We start from the raw sequence: 9052 nt of genomic DNA, 5'->3' as shown, positions 1-9052 counted from the left end.
CTCTGTTTCCCAATGCCAGCTGATGCTCTCTATTGGTCATAAAACAAAGTCCCAAAGACAGGACAGTCACTCACCATCCCTGCCCTTCACCTGACACCCTGGAAGGAACCCGAACCTTCCAAAGGGCGCAGGGCTGCAAAGAATCCATCACTGACCCATCTCTGAGTAGAAAGTATCTTGTTAGACAGCTGGAATCAGGAGATGGAATGTCTGCCTTAAATTCTATTTTTAATTAAAGTTGACATATAATATTATATTAGTTTCAGGTGTACAACATAGTGATTAGACATTTGCATACTTTATGAAGTGGCACCATGGTAATTCTAGTACCCATCTGACACCATGCATCGTTATTATGGTATTATTGACTATATCCCCTGTGCTGTACATCACATCCCTGATTTGTTCTGTAGCTGGCAGTTTGTACCCTTAATCCTCCTCACCTTTTTCTCCCATTGCCCTAATCCCCTGGAACATCTGCACTTAGTTCTGTATCTAGTCCCTTGGGAGATGTGTGGGTCACCAACCCAGAGAACTGGGGAGCCCCCCTAGGCATGACCTCCAGGAGTGACAGGGGTCTTTCTGGAGCTAAACACTTCTCCTTGCAATGCAGGTGTTTGCAGCTGGTTGCAAAAGAACCACACAAGAGAAGGCAGGAAAAAATAGGCTAATTTGATCTCCTGTAAATGTGTATCAGAAAAGCTACCTTTGTGCTCTGGCTGGTATGGATCAGTGGATTGAGTGCTGGCCTGCAAACCAAAAGGTCGCCAGTTTGATTCCCAGTCAGGGCACATGCCTGGGTTGTGGGCCAGGTCCCCAGTTGGGGGCATGTGAGAGGCAACTACACATTGGTGTTTCTCTCCCTCTCTGTCTCCCTCCCTTCCCCTCTTTCTAAAATAAATAAATAAATAAAATCTTAAAATATAATAAAAATAAATTTTTAAAAAATAGAAAAGCTACCTTTGTACACAAAGTCAAATATTGGACCTGGGCCAGTTTGTCTGCTGGTTCCAAGCCCAGCTCCAGGATATTTGCTCTTGGGTAGAAACCACTCTTGCTAGAGATGCCAGGGCTGGCTTTCTTCCACCCCCTCAGGAAGTCCACACTCAACATGGAAATGCCAAAGTGTGCAGTCTGGGTATTCCCAACAGCTGAAGCTCCTGAAGCTCCTGCTCCATCTGTGAAGTCAGCGCCTTTTTTTGTGTCTCCTTTGGCCAAGTCTCTCCCGGCTATTTCCTCTTCTCTCTTGACAGCATCACCTGGGGCAAATACGGTATTGAGCAACCCATGGAAAAAGAAGACATGGGGACTTCTGGTGGTTTATTCAAACTGGCTTGTTTGCATTACTTGTATCAGCTGTGTCTGTAAAATACACCTTTCCAGAAGCCAACTCGTTATGCGCAACCACCTCACACCCTGGAACCACACTTAAAAATAAAAGTGACGTAGGCTCTGGCATTGATGCGGGAGCTTAATTGAGCTGACTACTCTCCTTAGAAGAACCATCACTGATCTGCACCTTTGTGACTTCATGGTAAGACCTAAACCACTTTTCCTACAGCCAAAACAACAGTTAGAGACACCTCTGAGCAAGTCATCTCAAGTCCCTTCCACAAACACCTACAAAATAATCTAATTTCCAATAATGTAATCCCAGGTGACTTCCCTGGGCCCAGGGGGATGGCAGGCAGGTAACACAGTGGTTGCAAATAATTTTTTCTGCTCTATGCAAAGCACTTCACAGAGCTACACATCCATGTTCTTCTCTTTCAACCGAACATTGCTACAAGTAGCAGCCCTGCAGGTATTTCTACAGAACTGAGGAAAGAGTGAAGATAGGCAAATACTTGTAGTTTTTGCATGTTGAGTTCAAGCTTTTTTGAACTTTCCAGACCTACATCAATGTCTGGATAAACAACTTTCCAGTCTGGTGCCTGGATGTGCATCTGGGTCTCCAGATGCCCTCTAATTAACTCTGAAGGACTCATGCAGACACCCACCTGACATCCTCATCCAAGCCACTGAGCTGCGAGCAGACCTCATGGCACCTGCCATCTTCTGGACCACAGGGCATCCGTTATCTTGACCACCTGCCACCCAACTGATAACCATCCTGGACCAACCCTAGGGCTAAGAATGAAGGATGATCATTCTCAAGAATGTACTTTTGCTGTAAGAACTTTTAATGTCTCTTTCTTCTTTGGAACACTTCTGGGTTTGGGTCTAACTGTGTTTCCAGTTTGCAGACTCTGAGACCCATGAATAAATCTCTATCATTTATTTCTAGCTAAGCCTCCAGACATTTTTTAGTTCACTGAACAGAAAGGGAAAAAAAGATCCCCAACCTCTGAAAATTAAAAGGTTCCACTTATTAAAGCAATTGCCAGCTACCAAAGTAGCAGAACAACATGTGGACTGAGCCCAGGCTGGTTGCAATGGGGTGTGGCCGTTCCTGGTTTTAGTATGAGTAAATGGGGACACAGTCACAGAGTTGTCTTAGAGCCCCGTTATTTGCAAAATCCACCAACTGCAATTCCCTCAGTTCGAATCCTCAGTCAGTTGGAATCTTATCTGCCCATCCCTTTCCCAAATGCAGGTGGATCTACTGTTAATATAAAAAGCCAAATTACGAGAAGGTACATGTGTGTCTGTGAGGTAATAAAAGTACCAATGTTCAGGGACTGTCCTTGACATAACCCAAGTTCTTATGTACGCATATTGCAAGCAGCATCGCTGCACCGAACCCACAGCCACTATAGCATCCTCGGTGACTATGGGCAAAAGCACCTTCTTTCGACATAATTTTAACATGGGCGCAAAAGTGTGTCAATAAAGATAGAATGGATTTCTGTTCAGTTAAACCAGAAAGGGCATTTCCTAAATGCCTCTTCTTAATGCAACAAACAAACAAACAAAAAACACCTTCCTGTGTGGCCTGAAGGGTTCAAGTCAATTCTTTAAAAAAGTAATTGTGTCCTCCAGTCAAAACAAACACCGACTGTCTACTCTGTACTTGGCTGAAGGCAGACAAACACGCGTGTGACCCCACTCCCCACCCCTGTGCAGGCAGGCGTGGCTGGTAGTTCTGGGGCTCTCACAGAGCACCTGGACGCCACCGTTAGTCCACAGAGTCTGGAAAACACAAGCAGCTCCAACCTCCTACAAGAATGTTTCCTGGGCACCTACTGTGTGCAGGGCCAGGGGGCAGGAGGGGACAAGGGCAAAGGTCCTGCGTGGGGTAAGCCCAGCAACATCAGGAAAGGGCAAGGAGGCCAGTGTGGCTGAAGCAGCAGGGAGAGAAGAGTACTCACCAGGAGACAGTGCGAGAGGTCCTGGGGCCAGATCATGCAGGGCTTACGGGCCATTTTAAGAGCATTGGCTTGTCCTTCAGAGATGCAAGGAGCTTTGGGTGGAGGAGTGGCATGATCTGACTTACATTTGAAAAGAATCGACCTGGCCGTTGGCGTCCAGAATAAATTTGGACCAGGGTGGTGACAGCAGAGGCACTGAGAAGTGGTCAGTTTCTAGATGTGGTTTGAAAGTAGAGCCAATAAGGTTTGCCTGTGGATTGATGTGGGGAGTGAGAGAAGGAGGAGAAGTGAAGGGTCACCAAGGGTCTGGCCTGAGCAGCTGGAAGGGGAGGTGTTTCTAGCTAAGAAGAAGAAGAAGAGGGCAGGAGGTCAGGACCGGGGAGACAGGGAGGCCGGATTTGGGCACCTCCTTTGAGGTGAGGAGGAAACTGTAAACAGAGAGAGTGTGGTGTCCTTCAAGGCACGAGAAGAGAGTGTTTGAGGGAGAAGGGCGGGGAGGGATTAATTCTGCCAGATGCTGCTGGCTGGCCGCTGAGATGGGGCCTGAGAGGTGAGTGTTGGGTTTAGTGCTGTGAAAGTCACTGGGGACCTTGACTGTCAATGAAGTTCTCTGCCATTGCGCCAGGCATGGAGATTCAGGTTCTGGGTTATGGAAGATGCCAGAAGGAAAAGCAAGCTCTTAACTCCAGCTTCTGCTGCTGTCTTGGGAGGCATAGCAGCAAGCCACTCCCAGACCTGCAGCATAGTGGATATGGAGACCAGAAAGCACTACTGCCATCAGCAGGTTCATTTGGGTGAAAAAACGCAGGGAGCGGCTGGGAGTTCAAAAGTAGAGTTCCATTCAATCCCTGGTCACAGCACACACAAGAACCAACCAATGCATGCATAAATAAATGGAACAACAAACCAATGTCTCTCTCTCTTCACCCCTTCCTCTCTCCTCTCTATTAAAAAAATCAATCAATAAAAATTGTTTAAAAAGTAAAATTCCAGCCCTGGCTGGCATAGCTCAGTGGATTGAGCATGGGCTGCGAACCAAAGTGTCACAGGTTCAATTCCCAGTCAGGGTACATGCCTGGGTTGCAGGCCATGACCCCCAGCAACCGCACATTGATGTTTCTCTCTCTCTCTCTTTCTCTCTCTCTCTCCCTCCCTCCCTTCCCTCTCTAAAAATAAATAAATAAAATCTTAAAAATAAAATAAAAATAAAAATAAAAAAAAGTAAAATTCCAAGCGCTGGACGTGCTTGTATTTGAATACCAGATCCACCTTTTCCTCATTATAAAACCCCAGATGAGTAATTTAATGTTTTTTGAGTTTCAGTTTCCTTATCCATAAAAACGAGGTCACAATAATGGCATTGAGAGTATTCTGAGTATTGAATAAAATGAGATGACTTGCATAATTGTAGATATTCAGTAAATGCTATTTCCCTTCCCCTAACCACGTACCAGCCTACGTGACAACAGAACTAACAGATTATGCAACTGCTATTGTTTCTGTGCTTTGTTCCGGTGGCCCCGCAGCCAGCACTGGACCAGTTGCAAAGGAGTATGCAGATTCGCAGCCCAGGGCTGCACCCAATGCTGGCATCGTTGCTTGATTCTCTGGCATATTTATTTAAAAAATTAAAAATTATCCCCCCCTAAAAGCCTTGCCATACATAAAATCTATTCCAACTATTTATTAGTATGGAAAATAGAATTGTCATGTGTCTTCAAAAAGTTGTGTGATAAAGGCTTTTCCACCTTCCTTATATTCATAGGGTTTCTCTGATCTGTGTTCTTTCCCGAGTTTGCAAGGACCTGTGGGATGTCGGATGTCCGTGGTCCTCACCATATTATTTCCATTCAGAGGGTTTCTCTCCAGTGAGGTTTCTTTTGCGTTTTTGAAGATCATTGGGAAACAAATGCTTTGCTACATGTTTACATTTATGGGGCTTCTTTCCCGTGTGATTTATTTTGTTCTGTGAAGATTTCTGACAACTGAAGGCTTTGCTCCATTTTTCACATCGTAGGCTTTCTTTTCTGTGTGAGTCCCTCCGTGTGTTTGAGAAGTTTGATGATGGCTGTAGGCTTTTCCACACTGTTGATGCTGATGGAGTTTCTCCCGGTGTTGTTCTCTGAGGTGAAATTGAAGAACTAAACGCTTTGTCACATTCCTTACATTAATCGGTCTTCTCTCCACTGTGGTTTCTTTCGTGTGTTTCAATGCAGGGCAGACAGCCGTGCCCACTGCGTTCATGGGGCTCCTCTCCGTAACGCCCAGCCTGACGTCTGCCGGTGTGTTGTGGGGCGAACGGTGCAGGAAGACGTTTCCATGCACGCTGTGTTCCCTTGGCTTCACTCCAGGAGGAGTTTTCTCGTTCAGCTTGAGGCTTGGAATCAAGTTGGAATTTTCTTCCCATTCACTATCCTCTTTCCCACCACAGACTCTCTCTACCACATGACTTCTTAGTTTTCTCCCCTGGTTTTTGGACTGGTCTTCAATGTCATGATCTTCCCAGTGTGTTCTTCCCACTGATGCAGGTACCTGAAGGGTCTCCTCACACACCTCCACACAGAGTTCCTCCTGTGGAGGCTCCAGGAAAGCCCACTCCTCCAGGGGGAAGAACACAGCCACATCCTCAAAGGCCAGTGAGTCCACTTCTAGGTTTCCTGGGTCTCCCCGAGTCCTTCCTAAACAGATTGCAGTGGGAGAGAGGCTGTGACCCCAGGGCCATGGAGAGCAGGCTGCACCGGGAGGGCAGTTCCTCTTCCCTCCCCAAACCTATGCCTGATGGTAGGTACATAGGTATCTCCTGTTCACTCACAGCAAGGAAAATATGTCAACATGTATACATGCACATTAAATAACCAGGTGCAAAGCACAAGGTCAACCATGTTATCAAGAAATTCTCCTGATGGACGTGCAGGCTGTCATCCTGGGACGACTGCAGGTCTGGGGTAGCGCAGCTGCAGAAGGGGAGGAGCGCGTGGGCCTCTGGCACGTGGACCTGCCGTAGGCTGAGGGTTGAGGTGGTATAACAGCAGCTCCGTGCAGACCCCAGCACAGGATAGCACTAGTTAGGAGTGGTGAGGAGCCGCTTTTCTAAATATGGGAGTTCTAGGTAAGAATCATAAATACTGGCCTAGACAGTGGGTGCTGATACACTGGCTGTTTGGGGAGCCCCGATGTGTAGCACTTGCTGATTTCCATGGTGAATTACTCTCACTGTGGAAGATGTCAGGCCACCAATGGTTGAATAGGCTGCCTGCAAAGTTCCTGCATATTTAACTATTGGCCCTGGGAAGCCAGGGTGCATTGGCCCTGCACATTACTGTGACATCTGTGATTAGTGGGCCAACTTGACATGGCAGGTAGCACGGTATTTTATTTATAGTGCTTATAAGTACCTTCAGAATTCTTTATGATAAGTCTCATGAGGAAGTTATCATGATGAAGGTGATTGTAAGAACACTGCCTGATTCTCAGGAAACCAAATTTATACCTAGAATTCTTTTAGTAGAAATAATTTTTTTATCCCTGGCTGGTGTGGCTCAGTGGATTGAGTGCCGGCCTACAAACCAAAAAGTCATTGATTCATTCCCTGTCAGGGCACAAGGCTGGGTCGCGGGCCAGGTCCCTGGTTGGGGGCGTGTGAGAGGCAGCTGACTGATGTAGCTCCCGCACATAGATGTTTCTTCCTCTCTTTGTCCCTCCCTCCCCCTTCTCTAAAAATAAATAAATAAAATCTTTTTAAAAAAGAAATAATTCTTTTAACTAGAATCTCATATCACTGCACCTTTTTTGACTGGCTTTTGTGAAAATAGAATCACCAAAATTATATTAAATTATTATGTTAAGTAGTATTATGTTGAATGCTAATAATAACATAAAACGCATTATAAGGCAGTGACAAATTCCCTCACAGATAATCTCTTCAGAAACATTAATTAATTATATATAATATATACACTTATATATAAATGTTATATAAATATTAAATAAGTAAACATTTTGGCATTATTTGATTTTATTTATTTTTTAAAGATTGTATTTATTTTTAGAGACAGGGGAAGGGAGGGAGAAAAAGAGGGAGAGACACATCAGATGGTTGCCTCTCACACGCCCCCAACCAGGGACCTGGGCCGCAGCTCAGGCATGTGCCCCACAGAGAACTGAACCGGCAACCTTCTGGTTTGCAGGCTGGCACTCAATCCACTGACCCACACCAGGTGGACCATTTTGGCACTATTTTAAATGGATATTCAGGAGATTTGTTCCAATGTTTTTATTTATTGCTGAAAAGAAGTTTCACTGTATTGCCTTCTTGACCTAAAGTAAGTTAGATGAAATGAATTACAGTATTTTGAAGTGAGGTGGTTGGCTGTAATTACAAAAGAATAGGACATTTTTAGGAAGAAGATCAGTTTTATTTTTTTAGCCTGTGGTCTCAGGCTAAAATATTATTTTCACTGTCAAATTCTGTTTTTTAATCTTAAATTATCTCAAATTCCTCACAACACCATAAATAAGATGTAGGATTAATTGAGTGCAAGTGTTTAATGTTTTATAAATCCTAGTCTTAAAAATATCTACCTACATGTATATAATTTATTTTTATTTATATTTACCACAGTTTTTTATATTGAAAGCAGTTTGCTATTTTAAAATACAGTGCAGAAAGGGTGAGAATCCCATCTTTGAATTTTTATAAAACTATTTTAAAATGCTGAATATTCTTCAGTCTGCCCGTTTATGTTGTTTTATATATTTATCTTAATTATTTGGAAAATGCCCATAAAAATATGAGAAAAAATCACCTGGGAGCATTTAAAACACATCAACAACACAAGGGCTGTACTTACAGGTTCCTACTGAGTTGGTCTCAGGTGGGACCCAGACCTCAGAGTGTTTGAGCGCCTCCCTCCAGGTGATTTTAGTGGACAACCAGGGAAAGAACAGTTGCAGGTAATATAGGTTACAAACAATTCCCATATCTAGAGTCTATTGCCATAGTACCCTGTATGAGAACAAATATAATACTGTACCATAATTATTGTAAAGTTGTTTCATGTGTGTGACCTCCCCCAATAAGATGTGCCCCCAGGGACAGGTGCCTCCCACTAGAGTGTAGTAGGGTTGTGTCCTTGGTGTGTGTTCAGTAGATGCTAAATGGATGTCCAGTGACGAATTCCTATTAATAAAGACCTTTGGGCCCTGGCTGGTGTGGCTCAGTGGATTGAGCACTGGCCTGCCAACCAAAGGGTTGCAGGTTCAATTCCCAGTCAGGGCATATGCCTGGGTTACATGTCCCCAGTAGGGGGTGCACAAGAGTCAACCACACATTGATGTTTCTCTTCCTTTCTTTCTCCCTCCTTTCCCCTCCCTCTAAAAATAAATAAATAAATACAATCTTTATTATAAAAAGAACTTTGGGCTTGTTTTCAAATGCCTGCACACACTAGAAGGATCACAGCCTTCTGTGGACATGACATGACAACCATCAGAAGGAAAGGTAGGGAGAAGAAGAGAGAGACCCCATTACCAGCCTGTGGACACAGAGGGTGCCCATTAACAGCTCAAAATTCCCTGACCCTGTTCCTTACGCTCATGTTCTTCTGAGAGTTTCCGGGACGTGTTTCACAAGTGCACTTGGGTGAGTGCTCTCCTGCTGAGTCCCAGCTTCTCCACAGAGTTGTCACAGAGTACCACCCTGGCCACCAGACACCACCATCTCCTGTCACAGCCAAGACCCA

The sequence above is a fragment of the Phyllostomus discolor genome, chromosome 8, assembly GCF_004126475.2.
Source record: "Phyllostomus discolor isolate MPI-MPIP mPhyDis1 chromosome 8, mPhyDis1.pri.v3, whole genome shotgun sequence".
NCBI lineage: Eukaryota > Metazoa > Chordata > Mammalia > Chiroptera > Phyllostomidae > Phyllostomus > Phyllostomus discolor.
This window is presented reverse-complemented; position numbering follows the sequence as displayed.